This window comes from Epinephelus lanceolatus, chromosome 15, assembly GCF_041903045.1.
Source record: "Epinephelus lanceolatus isolate andai-2023 chromosome 15, ASM4190304v1, whole genome shotgun sequence".
NCBI classification, from domain to species: domain Eukaryota; kingdom Metazoa; phylum Chordata; class Actinopteri; order Perciformes; family Serranidae; genus Epinephelus; species Epinephelus lanceolatus.
Genome location: NC_135748.1, coordinates 23,014,963 through 23,031,268, shown reverse-complemented (window position 1 = coordinate 23,031,268; position 16,306 = coordinate 23,014,963). Strand labels below are relative to the sequence as shown.

At 40.4% G+C, this 16,306-nt stretch overlaps 1 long non-coding RNA gene across 1 annotated transcript; it reads left to right on the top strand.

Annotated features, from left to right (window-relative positions):
• The first annotated feature begins 853 nt into the window (after positions 1-853).
• LOC117267643 (uncharacterized) lies at positions 854-14,917 on the top strand. Its single transcript, XR_013493454.1, has 6 exons — positions 854-1,138; positions 1,762-1,812; positions 1,917-1,984; positions 2,119-2,197; positions 2,296-2,363; positions 13,741-14,917. It is a non-coding gene; the product is annotated as an uncharacterized LOC117267643 (long non-coding RNA).
• Positions 14,918-16,306: the final 1,389 nt, after the last annotated feature.

The window sequence follows — 16,306 nt, the reverse complement described above, 5'->3', positions numbered from 1 at the left end:
TACCTTTGCCTGAACAATATTGGTTGCACTGCCTCATTAAGTTGCTTAAAGCCCCTTGAGGCAAATTAGTGATTTGTAATATTGGGCTATATAAATGAAATTGACTTGACTTGGCAGTGAAACTATAATATACAGGCCTATGTTACTAAAAATCAGGTGCAACAAAGAGAGGACAAAATGAGTGCTACAAATTAAAATATTGTGATTAATCAGACAGCAATTTGTTGCCTGAATCATTATGCAATAGCCTCTGGAAGTTTAACTTGCAGCAGCCTTTTATTCATCACTGTCTATCAGCACCACCTGGTGGGTTACAGTATACTTTCCCCACAAACCCACTTAGATCCAATTAAGTGAATACATATATTGCATTTCCTCAATAAAACATGAGTATTTCCACTATGATTCAAGATAAAGGACAAGCACTTTTTTTTATACCATATTAATCCTTAAACGTCCTCAAACTTACATCGCCTCCTTCACAATGGAGAGCTCAAATCATTCGAACAAATAACACAAGGGTTTATGTTCCCAAGGGCTGAATTTTTCAGATATCCTTCTGAGACTCGAACCTTTGTCTGGAATGCAGGATAAGCAGGGCTGGACTGCCCGATGGTAATTTTTTTTTTTTTTTTTTTTTTTTTACTTTTAGTCATGTTATGATACCTATTGGTACACAAAACTGGTAGATCGGCCCATTAGTCATGATTGATTCTGGGCTGGACCAATTACAGCCGAGGGCCGATGCCCCCTCCCACTTGTGCCTCGGCTGCTAATCAATCAATCATACAGAGAGAGAGGAGATTGACAAAATTGAGAAGAAACTCAAAGGAGGTGCGGAAAAAATAAGAGAGAAAAAGAGACAAGCCCTTTAGAAAGATGCTGCCAAATGTGTTAAAATAACACAGATGTTTGCTGGCTATGGCGGAGCTTCTTCAGCGGCAGCATCAGTGACCGCACCCGCACTGGCATCCAAAGCAGCCGCAGCAGGTAATGATGGCGGAGGTGGCCGTCAGCAGGTGGATGAGGCGAAGGGAAGGCAGGAGGAGGAGACCCGCGGCCGCCGCATTATATGACGACGGCACAGGTGGTGCGACTGGAGGGGAATTTGAACTTCAGTTAAGAAGCGTCTACCTGGGTCAGATATGAATCAAGTTTGGTTGATAGTTTATTTTCGTTGTGCTTGCTAACTCTTAACATAGCATAGTTATGAGTAGGCCATTTAACAAGTTATCTGGCTGTTGAGCAGCATGACGGGGTTTCTCTACTGCTGGGCTGTTTCTATGATGTTATACTAGTGATAGTGATCTTCGTGCTTCAGTAACTTTATTTTATTCATTTAGTTAGTTAAGTATAGTCTTTATTAGTTAGGTAGTAAAATATTTCAATGTCTATTAATTGATATAAGTGCACTATGCAGCAATTCTTTACTCTGAAACAGCTAAAGCTCAACAGAGCAAAAATGTTCATGTAAAACCAAATGATGAGGCTAGTATTCATCATAAACCCTCTACACTTGCAGATATAATTTAAATTGAATCAAATTAGGATTTGCCAGGAGATGTGATGCTGCTCATTAACATAAAAGTGGCTTGGAGTTGAAAGTAACTACTTAAATGTATTTGTCTTTTATACATAAATATCCTCTTTATTCTAGATAAGTTGTGTTTTTATCCAATTGTTTTTCTACTGACATGTAACAGCAAACTCTTATGGACAATAATTAGCTGTATTTTTTATTGTGGGTTTCACTTTTTAAAGGTTGCCATGTTTGAGGAAGTATTATGTGTTGCTGTGCTGTTTATTGATGTGGTGAGTACATAGTCTATGAAAATATTGCTAAATCTGTCATTTATTCATTTTAATATTCATCAATGATCATGTCTCACCTCTATTCCTCACTGTCCAATTTTCAGGATCCCATCATATGTTGTTCATTGTTCAGGAGGTTCACTAGACCAAGCAGCCTTTTGGGTTCCTCTAAGTAAGTACTGTATAGAATACATGATGCAACTATGTTTCTAAAATAAAAATACCAGCACTGTGATCATCTAAGCAAGTCTATCAAGTGTCATTATTTCTCACCTTTCTCTCTCTGTCTCCTTTCACTTTTTAAAGGTTTCCATGTTTGAGGAAATATTGTGTGTTGTTGTGCTGAGTATTGCTGCTGTGGAGGTCTAAGGTGTTTATTGATATGGTGAGTAAATAGTCTGTGAAAATATCACTAAATCACAATCTGTCATTTATACATTTTAATATTTATCTCATCTCTGTTCCTCTCTGTCCTATTTTCAGGATTCCATCATACGTTTTACATTGTTCAGGAGGTTCACTAGACCAAGCAGCCTTTTGGGTTCCTCTAAGTAAGTACTGTATAGAATAATGGGACTGGGAGGATGGTGTAGGTTTAAATTTATTAGACAAGTACATATACATCAACAAGACGGTGTACAAGTGGTGTCACAAGAAAGTTTGTTTTCATTCATAGGCTTCATTGTCTTTCCATCAATACCTGGTGGGCCGGTCTAGGCTCAAAATGCCCAAGCCGATTTTTTGTCCCAGTCCAGCCCTGCCGATAAGTATATAAAACTAAACACTGTCAATGATAATATAGTCCCAATGTCCTCAAACGAGTACTACTTAATTAACAGTGTCCTTGCTTGTCACTGTTGCTAAAATTGGTCACATTTGTTGCCATATCAAACTACAAACATTATTAATCAGAAATAAACAAGTTTCAACCATAAAATGAGATCAGGTTTTGGACCTTGTCCACTTTTGTCTCAGGATCAGCTGCAGACTGACTTGGCAGAGATGGCTGCCATCTTGTTTTTACATGGATTAGTGTATTGTGCTCTTACTACCACTAGATGGCACAAAAAGTGTCCACAGACGAGGACAACAGGTCTAAGTTTGACAGAAAGAAGTTTAAGGTGCAGGAAACCCAAAATGTGATGTGCTCATATGAGGACACATGATCTCAGGAGGATATTTACAACTTAGACATTTTCTCACAAAGCACAAGGAATGGGATAAACTGAAAAAAAAAAACCAACTTCAGTAGAACAGTTACTTACAGGAATTCAAACTGGGAATGAAGCTCGAAAAGTAATCACTAAAGTATACTCAGTGCTCCTCTCAAATACCCCAAACTATAGCTTACAAATAAAGGAGACACTGGAGATGGAAATGAGCTCAGACATAACACCAGACACCTGGAGGGAAATTTGTAGTGAGGCACTAATTCCAATATCTGGTGAGAGTTTAAATGGAAAGTAATAAGGTATTTCCAGACCCCACATGTAACAGCTAAGTAGGCTGCATCCACTTCAGACAAGTGTTGGAGAAAATGTGGCCCACAAACTGGAAACCACATTCATATTTTCTGGAAGGATGTGTTAGATGACCTGAGAGCAGTGTTCCATCAAAATATCCCCAAAGATCTGAGGATGATCCTCTTCAGAGCAATCCCTGAAGGGTTTGAGGAGAGGGCAAAAATGTATCTATTACAAATCCTCTCAGGGGCTGCGATTAAATGTATCACAATTAGATGGTTGAATCCTGAACCTCCAATGTATAACTTCTGGAACTGTTTGAGATGGAACAAATCACATATGCATTGAGGTTGCAAAGACCAAAATTCATAAAGAGGTGGAGTCCTGCAATGAGTTTGTTAATGCAGTAAGGGAGCTCTAAAATCCATATCTCCCTTCTTTTCCCATCCCACTTTTATATTCTAAGTTCATGAGCTATGTAAAACTGTATTGCTTGGGCGGCAGTAGCTCAGTCCATAGGGACTTGGGTTGGGAACCGGAGGGTCGCCTATTCGAGTCCCCGTCCGGACCAAAATATGGAGCGTGGACTGGTGGCTGGAGAGGTGCCAGTTCACCTCCTGGGCACTGCCGAGGTGCCCTTGTGCAAGGCACCGAACCCCCCCAACCACTCGGGGTGCCTCACCAAGGGCAACCCCCTCACTCTGACATCTCTCCACTTTGTGCGTGTACAGGTCCTGTTTGTGCATGTGTGTGTCTTTCGGACCTGTGTGTAATTGACAAGCGTGAAAACATTGAATTTCCCCTCAGGGGGATTAATAAAGTAAATAAACTTAAACTTAGAATGCTGCAACTGAAATAAAAAATGAGTTCAAAAACAGCCCTCAAACTGTACATTATGTGAGGTTAAACATTTCCAAAGACACATTTTCAATCCTAAAGTATGCATCATTCCTATGAAGTTATGATCATATTTTGTAATATAAGATCTTTTCAATTAAATGATGTAGTTATGTTTACAGAGAAAGTCTGCAAGCTGACACAGTAGCCAATAGAGGGCAGCACTTACACATAAATGACAACTCATCTAACTCTGCAACCTTCCACTTTTCATTCAGGGACAAGAGTTCCTGCAACATTAGAATTTTTCAAGTTTGTATAAAGGCAGAAGAGAGGTAACAATGTGAGGTTTATCAACCGAAATAGAAAGATTTACATGACATATTGCTCTCATGAGTGAAATAATCTCTCCATAAGGAGCTCTGACTGTAGATGGACTTGTTATATTTATATTTAAACATCTCGATACAAATACTGTACTAAGGATGGAAATCACCAGAGGCCCCAAGATACAATATTATCACGATACTTAAGTCATGATACAATATGATTGTGATTTTAAACCTGTTGCGAAAATTAAGTTGCCAAAGGAACACTTTGTCAACATCTGTTTAATCTAATAAGAAAAAGCCTGTTCATTTCACTTGACTCATTTTTGTTGCAGTAAATTGTTTATACAGGTGTCACGGTGGTGCAGTTGTTGGCATTGTCGCCTCACAGCAAGAGGGTTCCTGGTTTGAACCCAGGGTGGGGGAGCCCTTCTTTGTGGGGTTTGTATGTTCTCCCCGTGTCAGCGTGGGTTTTCTGTGGGTACTCCTGCTTCCTCCCACAGTCCAAAGACATGCAGGTTAATTGGTGACTCTAAATTGTCCGTAGGTGTGAATGTGAGTGTGAATGGTTGTCTGTCTCTATGTGTCAGCCCTGTGACAGTTTGGCAACCTGTCCATGAAAGAATGAATGAATAAATGGTACCAAGTGGACTGAAAAAGCAATTGATATTGTCATTATTTTTGTGGGCTACCAAAAGGTTTATTTGTGTGTCGAATATTAATGATTTCTATAAGAAAAACTATAGTTGGGGTCTTTGTTGAAAGCAACCAAATAATAATTTCACAAGAAGAAAAAGAATGAACAGCAGAGGCAGGAGAGACCCTCAGATGTCCTGGAGGATAGGTTGTAGTTCTGTGTGTCTGAGCAGGAGAAGGAAGAGGGGGGAATGAGGAAGAAGTAAAGCTCCACCATATAAAAAATGAAAGCAACTTTCTGGATCATCACATGAGCTGCAGTGAGGCAGCACATTACACAGCTCAAACTATAGAGGAAAGTGATTCTTAGAGAACCAGCTGTTATACAGAAGTGCCCCTGAATTACATTCAATTAAATTATTTCTATTATTTTGGGTTATTGTTTAAATTAGACTATAAATAAAATCAGTGTGCTAAATGAGAGAGAGTAGAAGTGGGCAGGTATTAACAATGTCATCATTGCTTAATAAGATGTTCCCTACTGAGAAAACTAATTTGCATGCTGTGCTCAGATGAATCATATCTTTGTGTTACAGAAGTGTGAAAATAACAGATGGCTTGGAGGGAAAGACTCCAAATTCATTAAACTCCCAAAAATACATTTAAATATATTGAGTGTTATGTTGTTGGGTTGGTTTTTAAGCACCACATTTGAGCAGAGCCATATAGTAGGGAGAAAGTCGGACAGATTACCCAGGGCCCCAATAGAGACATAGTGCATTTAAGGCCCGTCCCCACCAGAGTAGAGACAATTCATCACTCTCCATTGACTTTGTAATGTGGGAAGGTGCCTCCTTGTCATTTACATCTGCCAACAAACAACAGAAAAATGTCTAAAAGCTGCTGTGGAATGGGTTGAACTACTAACAGGATTAAGTTTAATCGAGAAACAGAGCTTTTAAGCAATAAGACGTGAGGTATCAGCAGGAAGATATGGGAAAACTGTGGGATCCAGACACTCACTGTGTCTAATGTCTCATGTTCAGCAAGCATAATGCTAATGTGACCAGACAGACTGTAGAGGTAGGAGCTAATTAAGCTTTGCGGCCTGGTTTTAATCTTTGTTAGGTTAGGTTGCATGATGATTCTAGATCATTTTGGGGGCTTTTTTGCCTGTTTTGATAGGACAGATTTAGTGTGACAGGGGAAGAAAGAGCAGGGATGACATGCAGCAAAGGGCCGTGGGGTGAAATTGAACCTGCAGCTGCTACGGCTAGGACACAGTGATGCCCTTCTCTTCCAATTGAGCTAGTGGGCACCCTGATTAATGATTTTTATTCCACGATTCAGTTTAATAGTTGTAAATATTTAACCTCTAATCATTAAGTGGGATCATTTCTCTAAAATAAGCAAGATAAAAACTGAGATAGATCAACAACACTGAGTTTGTCAGATTAACTTTTCTTCTCTAGCAGACATAAGGTGCTAAAATAATCCATTGACATGCTGAAATCTACCATTTTTAGCCAGCTGCAGGCATTTTGTTATTTCAGGCCCTGGTTGCATATTGTGGCGCTGATTGTTTGTCCCGTCCGGTGGGTGTGGCTTTAACAGTATGATGCATTGTGCTCTGACTCTGCCACAACTAAATCAAAACTGGCCAAATAAATTGAGTGAAAAACTGAAATTTGTATAGAAAATTGTGGAAGCTCTCTGAGGGTCCTCTCTCCCCTTAAAGGTGCAAAATGGTTTAGTCCACCCCTGCACTAGGATTGTCTAGCAGCTACAGCTAAATGGGCGTCTGCTTATGCTGCTGGAGCACCAACGTACACTGTTATTAGTGATGTGATGTTCGCGAACGAGCCGAGTCTTTGAACCGGCTCTTTAGAGTGAACGAGCCAGTTCCTAATTCACGTCATGTTGATGGCCCCCTCGGTTAGAAACGAACCGTAGCTAACCCACGTTAACCCACTATCTGCTAGCACTTGCTTGTATTGACAGTCGTGTTGTTTATAAAGGGCGTTGCTATGGCTACACCAAACTTTATATCTGTGGAGTCTATTCAGTTTAAGTTAAGTTTAAGTTTATTTACTTTATTAATCCCCCTGAGGGGAAATGCAATGTTTTCACTCTTGCTTGTCAATTACACACAGGTCCGAAAGACACACACATGCACAAACAGGACCTATACATGCACAAAGTGGAGAGATGTCAGAGTGAGGGGGCTGCCCTTTGGTGAGGCGCCCCGAGCGGTTGGGGGGGTTCGGTGCCTTGCTCAAGGGCACCTCGGCAGTGCCCAGGAGGTGAACTGGCACCTCTCCAGCCACCAGTCCACGCTCCATATTTTGGTCCGGACGGGGACTCGAATAGGCGACACTCCGGTTCCCAACCCAAGTCCCTATGGACTGAGCTAGTGGGTCCACGTTACAATATCCAAATCACGTGATGCAATAAATCAACAATGTAATTCGTCGTTGAACCCCCCCCCCCCCCCCCCCCCACACACACACACACACACACACACACACACACACAGCAAAAAAAAACTACTAAAAAAAAAATCGAACGAATGAACCGCATCTTTGAACCGGCTCATCAAAGTGAAGGAGAAATCCCATCACTAACTGTTATGTCTTTCTCCAAAAAAGGAAATCAAACTCTCAGAGAGCTCCTAACTTAGGCTACTTAAATTTATTAAGAAGTCCTAGCTTTGGAGTGATTTAGGAAAGTTCTCAGAGTAACCCTGAGTGAGGAAGTGACAGAAGCTGTCACCTTAGTGAGGAGGTGTGGTTGACCTTGTTGCTAGGTATGACGCATTCTTTTAACAGATGTGATTGGTTGTCACAGGCACACCCTTTCGTGAGCCTGCATGGTGTGGACACCCAGTGGAGATGAAATGAACTACATCACAATATGAGACTGAAAGTGTTGTCATTTCTGTGTGATCACTGCTGATAAAAGGTCGAGACAGACTCAGATCATCACTGCTGCATTGTTGCAGTTTTCTAGTTTTCCAAACATCCTAGTATTGTGATAATTTTGTGTCTGGCATTTAGCGTTATGTGGGAAATGTGTGAGTATTCCAGATAACATCAACCACAAATATTCTCCCTGCACAGTCTTATCTGTAGCATTTACTCACTGTCATCCATCGTTTGGAGAATATTTCTCCGACCTCTGTGTTTCCACCATTTTCTCCTCTGCTTAGACAACTCTTAAGCCTCTTAAAGTCCTCCTCTCTACTCCTAACTGTTTTCATCTTAGGAGCTCTTTTAAGGGGTTAGATGCTCTGTGAATACCTTTTATCTTCACAAGGACTTAGCCTTAACTTTAAGGGGAAATTCTAAGAGAATTTAGGAGCAACTTTTAGCACTAGGACGCTTTGTGAATACTGTCCAAGGGTTCCAAAAAAGTAAAGACAGATAGGAAAGAAAAGGAAAGAAAGCAACTGATTTTGTGAAACAAATTTTAAGAAGGTGTGCGAGAGAGACATGAATCAAGAGAGGAGGGGTGGGGGGTCCACAGAGACTGCTAATGCATAGGGCCCAGAATTTGGCGCTACACCCCTGCATTTAAGAGGCACAATGATGCAAGGCCAGCTTTAGTGAAATTACTTTGGCCTTGTTTTGCATTTGTGATATTTTTATACTCTATTTATGAATCAAATAGTTTATTATATATGAGCCTGATACAAGTACTGGAACCTCAGATAGACAAAATGCCCCAGTACTCCTAAACCAGCGAACACAAGGCGGTGACACAGCTCACCTGCTTGTGCATGATAATTAATATTTTTATTTCATAGTAAAGTTTATGTGTCTCTTGGGAATGTTCTTGTTTATTTGGCGTTCTCATTAACAATCTGTTCTTTTGCAGCATTAGTACATCTTTTTTTGTTTCTTACTCTTGCATACATATGTAAATGCGCATCACATCAACCCTCTGCTTCTATTGCACGACTTTTTCTTTTCTCTATCAAACGATTTTATGTCAAAACCTTCTACGTTTCCAGTGAAGAAATACATATTAATGAGCCTGATTCTGAATCCCAGTCCCTTTGACTGTCTGTGGAAGAATGACTCAGCACATATTGTGTGTTTATAGATGCGTGTGTCTCCCTGCAAGAGATGAGCGTGTTAAATTATTTAACAATCCCTGTTTTTTGAGACACATCATATTGACTGCAAGAGGAGCCCATCAAATGTTAAAGAAAAGCTGGCTCTGCAAAACCACGCTCTCAGCCAAAGTAACTTACATAAGGTTGCATAGAGAGCAGAGAACAAAAGTGCAGTTAGTGTAACGACCCATTATCTCTTAAGTGTAATGAATTAGTGTAGATTAGGAAGTATAGATTAAACATGTCATGATTACAAAGCAGACTGGATAGCATGAGTATACTGTAGGTTATTTATTTATGCCACCTTCCTCAGAGGACTACACCACTACACTCACCATGCACTTCATGTACTACAGCTCTTATATAATCACCATTAATCATTCATAACTACACAACAACAGAAGGAGTGTGACATTAACTCAGCCATAGGGAGACATCGCATTCATGTCACCCCACTCAACCACGTTTTTGTTCCTCCTCAACGATATCCAATTAAACCCACAATCACGAAGAGAGGCACAGTTCGTTAAGTTGGTATCACCATGGCAACCCCATCCCCTTCCTCACCACCTCCTTCTCTCTCCCTCTCTGACATAGACTGATACTCCACCTAAAGAGCTCAGTTTTAGAGGAGAGAAAAGAGACGGTGAGAAAGAGCGGGGCGAGACAAAGCCCCTGCTAATCTATTTAAAAAGGCTGTAGCAGCATGTGAATGAGTGGATGAGTTACCGGAGGTTCCCACTCATTCACGAGAAAGGCCCCAGGAAGCTCACAAGTGTATGCATGTCTGATGACTTTGCATTTCTCTTTGCTGCTGTTCCAAAAGTGCTCCCCATCACGGTGTGACTCACATTTGTTTACACACTAAGCTATATGGCTGATCTGTATTGTAGTGACAAAGTATATAAGCTCCTTATATAGTCAGTAGTTGGTGTTTTGCACCCAGGCTCGCTGCTCTGGGGACTTTTCTCCTGACAGATCAGACAGGAAATGTCTTTGTGTTTCGGGGTCAGGCCAGCGTCCCCCCCTCCAGTGGATGAGGCTTCTTGGAATAGAACGTCCTTAGAGATGGACGTGTTTATTTACCACAACAATCCTCAATGTCTAAAACTCATGTTATGACTCTTCCACCCTCCCTTCTCTTCCTTTCCATCTTGGTTCGGCTATGCCTGCAGACACTCACTTAGCAAGCAGACTGTGGAGTGTTTTAATGGTTCTGCCGTCCCATTGGGATTCCTCCTGGAGCACATTATCATCATCACTCAAAATAGTCCAGCAGTACAACCTGCGGGAGATGTTGCTTAAGACCGGGGCCATATTTTTCAATCGATAAACAGTGGTACCCAATCAATACGCTCCTGCTCACTGAGAAATCCCAGCTTTGGGATACTGGGAATATCAGTGTAAAGATGTCTTGGATGGTGGAGTTAAAACATCCTGTGAGTGTAGAGTAATATCCAAAAGCAAAGAAATATGCTTAAGTTGCTCTACATTAATAATAAATGAGGCCGGTCCCTTGACATCATTGCTGACCAGTGTATTCTGCTTATTTTACAACACTGTCCAGCTTATAGAGGAGAGGAGAGCCACGGTAGTAACACCCCAAATCAGTTAGACTACATGATTATTCCCAGCTACACACACATCCACCCTTTTCCCACAATATATTTGGAAAGTGTGGAGTCAAATCCGTAACCACCGTCTATTTCAGTGGTGGAGCACATGAGCTCTCTCTCAGCTCATTGTTTCATTTTCTGCCCACAGTGAGCTGAAGGGCGGGGCGATCCTTCATCTTCCCTCTCTTACAGTATGACCTTATGTGTCCTAATGCCTTGTTATTCTTCTCTATTTTTGTTTTTCTGATTTATTGTCTTTGGCCACCTCTCTCCACCCACTCTCAATTAATTGGAGCAGCATATTTGCCCCTTTTAGGGTGCTTGAAGAAAAATGTCTTCCAAGATTCAAAAGGTTTTTATTCCCAAACAAGGAGAGCAGAAAGATGGGTCTACACTTGCCTTTTATCTGCATTTTTTAATGGTTTCTGGCAACAAATGCACAGATCACATGGTTGTTTTTAAAATGTTATATCACATAATAATAATAATTTCCCTCTTTCCCAGATCTGGATTAGATTTTAGCCACTCCACGGCCAGTGCACACAAGTTCGGCAGTGCTGCACAAACCAAAGCAGCATGCAAAGTGGACACACAATAGAGTCTACAGGGGAGTGAAAGAAATGGAGGGAGCGTAGGAGAATTTAAGGAGGCTTGAAAAGTTTCACAGTTGATTTCAGCTTGTTTCAAATACACTTACCTGCTATTATGAAGTGTTAAATGAGAATACTGATACTCTAGTTTACTTAGTGTACCACAAAGACTTGAAAGCGGGGGAAACAGCTAACCTGGCTCTGCCTACCAGCACTTCTAAAGCTCACTGAATAACACACTGTATCATGTTTGTTTGATTTGTGCAGACAGCAAAGTGGGTAAATGTTGCATTGTGGTTTTATGGAGGTTGTGTGCCTATTTGGCAGAGTAGAAAACAAATAGATCAGCACACCAAAAAGCTCCCATTAGAGGGATTTTTATGCTGTATAAACCTCTGATAAATAATAGATAGTCACCATATTAAATACCTGTGATTGTGAAATTGATCAAGGATACATAGGCTTATATAAAGTGCATAAAGGCACATAAAGAAAATATTAAAGAATACAAGCACATATACAAATCATGTGTCCTTTATAGAAACTCCATAAAGGTCTTTGTGATATAAATGCATATTCTCCTGAGACCCTGTGTCCTCGTATGAGGACATCACATTTTTGGTTTCCTGCACTTCATACTTCATTCTGCTTAACTTAGACCTGTTGTCCTCATCTGTGGACACTTTTTGTGCCCTCTAGTGGCAGTAAGACCACAATACACTAATCCATGTAAAAACAAGATGGCAGCCATCTCTGCCAAGTCAGTCTGTATAGAGCTACATTAGGGTCAAAAGTTTTGTACTTGAAAAAATAAAATTTGAAACTGAAAATTCATGTGTTGATCTTGAATTTTGAAAAATACAACAATGTATTCAAATCACCAATCACATGAATATTTAAGTGTTGAGTCAGAATTTTTTTAGTTCCTACGTTCCCTGAAGGCACTGTCACTTATGATTCCACACCCCTCTCAGTTGATGCCACGCCCCCCATGCCACATCAGGGTCAAAAGTCTGAAACTCAAAAAACAGTTTTGAAAGTGAAAAAAAGATCTGAAAGTGAAAAAATAAGATTTGAAACTGTAAAAAATAAGATCTGAATCTGAAAAGATAAAACATGCAACTGAAAAAAAAAAGACCTCAAATGTCAAAAATATATGGAAGTGAAAATAAATTATTCATTCAAAAGAATTACCAAAGTGAATCAAAATTATATTTAACCTGAAAAAAACGTTTCATACACTTATTTTTATTTTGAATACATTGTTGTATTTTTCAAAATTCAAGATCAACACATGAATTTTCAGTTTCAAATTTTATTTTTTCAAGTACAAAACATTTGACCCTTATATAGCTCCATAAGTCTGCAGCCGATCCTGACACAAAAGTGCACAAGGTCCAAAACCTGATCAGATTTTATGGTTGAAACTTGTTTATTTATGATTAATAATGTTTGTAGATTGATATGGCAACAAATGTGACCAATTTTAGCAACAGTAACAAGCTAGGATTCTGTTAATTAAGAAGTACTCAATTGAAGACATTGGGACTTTACTGTTGTCTCGTTTGAAGACATTAGGACTTAATTATCGTTGACAATGTTTTGTTTTTTTATACTTATTGGGTCCTACTGATCCCAAATAGCGAGGAGAAATTAAGATGTAGGCTATACCAAACACAAGTTCAGGTCTCAGGAGGATGTAACAAATACACCTGATATGCTACACCCTCTGCAAATCATCAGTCCAAACACAGCAAGGAAATACATTTCAAAATAAAGCATACATACAAATTCATGCCACATATGTATAAAAAAAATCTTTTACCCAGTCTGTACTGCCACAGGTCTCAGGCTAAATATTAAGGGTGCTTCTGTCTTTTTATGTAACATTATAAATTGTCCAGATCAAGTAATACCACACATATACACATATACTGTGACAACTCTTTTATTTTTTTGCATAAGCATATTTTCCATAAAGTCAAACTAATCCTTTAAATCTCATGTAAACTGGGCAAAACCAGTTCTGGTGTTCTAATGTTGCATCGTTCCAATGAAGTTAACACACTATGATTAATGACAGATAGGCAGCTTTTGTTCAAGGAGACTTTTAGCCATAAAATCAATCGGCCAGTTGGCTCATCATAGAGGTTCAGTTGATGTCAGTGGTGTAGCTGGCCTAACCAGATTAACTTAATTAAGTGATCCATCATGAATATGTTTTAATGACTAAATGATGGTTGCATTGGCTTTCATACTGATCTGATACAGGAAAGCTGATGAGCTGTCTTACATCCATGACGCACTCCCTGTGTTTTCCTTTGCTGCTGTAACCTGCAGGACTGATTCTCCATGATTAGCTTCTCCATATGGCTAAAATTCTATCTTGCCAGGAAGATGGATGAACATGATGGATGTGAAGGCTCCACTCTGCGTACAGTCTGTCTGAGCCGTTCACTCTGGAAGGAACAGACACTGTCATTGAGTTACATGAACTGAACTCACTGCCCCTCCATTAGCATTCCCAAGAGGATACCAACAGATTCACCCCCCACACAACATGCTCTGTATGATTTCCTGTGGCACACCACTCTGCAGCGTCCACCCGTCGTTCCCTTTGAACTGACCGGACGCAGCAAACGTCACGAGAAATAGGATGTGAGATTGTGAGGTTAATTATGTAATTGAAGCAAAAACATGGAGGAGAATCCAAACACCCCTGAGGCACACTTTAATCCTCTACTCTCTGCCGCCATGGTCCCATCACTCTGGAATCCTTAACACAGCTAGTTCAAATGCCTGAGTGGCTTTCATCCCGTCTGTCGTGGTGTCAGAGGAGATGCAGCCTGGGAATTTGCAGTGTGACAGTAGGTGCTCGGGGAGTTTGCAGGACTGGCAGCGAGGCTAATTTGGAGTCACGGTGCTGCAGAGATGCTGATTCAGTCAGGAACCACAGGTTAAATGTTTACCCCTGGGTTAAATCAAAATTTGTGTGGATGAGCTGGAACATGAGTGTCGCTTTTTGATTGTTGTCTCCCAAAGCTTATCTCTTGTCTGTCCTCCATTAATCCCTACATAAACTAACTCAGAAGAGCCACTGAATGTGCACTGTGTTCACTGAATATTTAATTAAGGACATTAAAAAAGATGATGCTGTGATAACAGAGTTTTGCATGGTCGGTGTGCATTCAAATACCTGCACTGAGCTTGTGATGTTCAAGTAGATCCTGCACTGTACAACAGGCTGTGCAGGCAACCCTTTTGGGTTGTTGTAAGTTTCTTTGGACAAGAGTGTCTGCCAAATCAATTAAAATTCAATTGTAGAAGGTGTTTACTCGCTCAATACACAACCATGTTTGTGACCAGCTATGTGTTTCCACCACAGGGGCACAGGGGATGAACTGTGGAGAGTTCAGAGATTATAATCATGTTTGTGTTTGTGATTTTGTCCTGTGGCTTAACAGTTAATATCCTGCGGTTTACAATGCTGTGGGACCAGAGGAGCTGATCAGCAAAATACACACAGAGGGAATTCACAGTCACCTTTTTCATTAGGGAGCTGGTGGGAGCACAACAGAGGTGCCCTCATCCTCATGCTGTCTCAGGGGACACTGAATAAAATGGGAAGCCTTACAACGGATGTAATAACACTGGGACTATTTTGCTGGAGTATGCAAGACAAAATGTACTTCCCTGCAATTTTTAAGGGTGCGAAGTGGAAGTGAAACGCTTGATTAAGCATCTCCAGTTCTGGAGAAACCAAGTGAAGATGGGCTAGGTTGACACCCAGCCTGTCAGGGCGTAATGAAGTACAGGGACACTCAACATGCTCGGACTCACAGTGCCAAATCCTAAGAGGAATAATTACTGTAAAAGCCACTTGCCACATCGTGGATGGAAATATATTTTTCTTTATGTAACTTGTTTCCTGTTTCCTCTTCCTAGTGTCTCATGTCTGTTTTCAGTCTGTCTCTGTGGGTGCGTTCTGTATCGCATACTTTTTCTTTTTACTTTTAGTAGGCACAACACCTTGAACTTTGACCCGCTCTGATGTTGTTATTCTGTAATGTTATAACTGCACACAGTGTAGACTCTAACATAATTATATTCATGATGGCTATACATTGTCTCTGTCGTTGTTATTTAATACGTTTGCTCTTTTTGTTGGTTATTTCATGATTACTTTATTCAATTAAACTAGCTGTTAAGCTGTCATCTGTTTGCGGCTCATGTGACTGCGTAGAGGATTGTGGGTCAGAATAGCCAAAAAAGCATGCTGGCTTGCATACTACAATATCCATAATAAAACGTCCTTTTATTTTTGGCATACTGCATCTGATGTAGTATGTATTAGGACATACTAAATCTTTTTCTGGCATACTTTTCTTTGTGTTTGGTGGGTGTGGTCTGCTAAGTCCCTCCTCCTGAATGCTAGCAGCTGCTGAATATGCACACCTTAACCACATTTACAGTCAAGCTACTGCAGTATAAAACCCCAGCTCAGCCATCACACAGCTTCAACCACAACCTGCAACGTCCAGCCTTGTTCTGGTCTTCTGCCTCTGGATTGGGACTGCTCTGCCTTCAGTTATTCTGCCTGTTCTGCTCCGCCATTCCCTGTCCACCTCAGCCATCTTTTCACTCAAGCCCAAGCCCTCAGCTCCACTTTTTAGTCAGTTTGTGTCTTTTTTTGTCCTTTTGCGTCTTTTTGTGCTTGTTTTGTGTCATCTGTTTTTTTTTTAGGTAATTGTGTATCTTGTTTGGTTGTTTTGTGTTGCTTTGTAGTTATTTTGTGTCTTTTTGTGGTTCTTTTTTTTTTTTGAAGTTATTTTGTGTCTCCTTGTGGATCCTTTGAATTCCCTTGTGGACTTTTTGAGTCTCTTCTTGGACGCTACATGTTAACTTG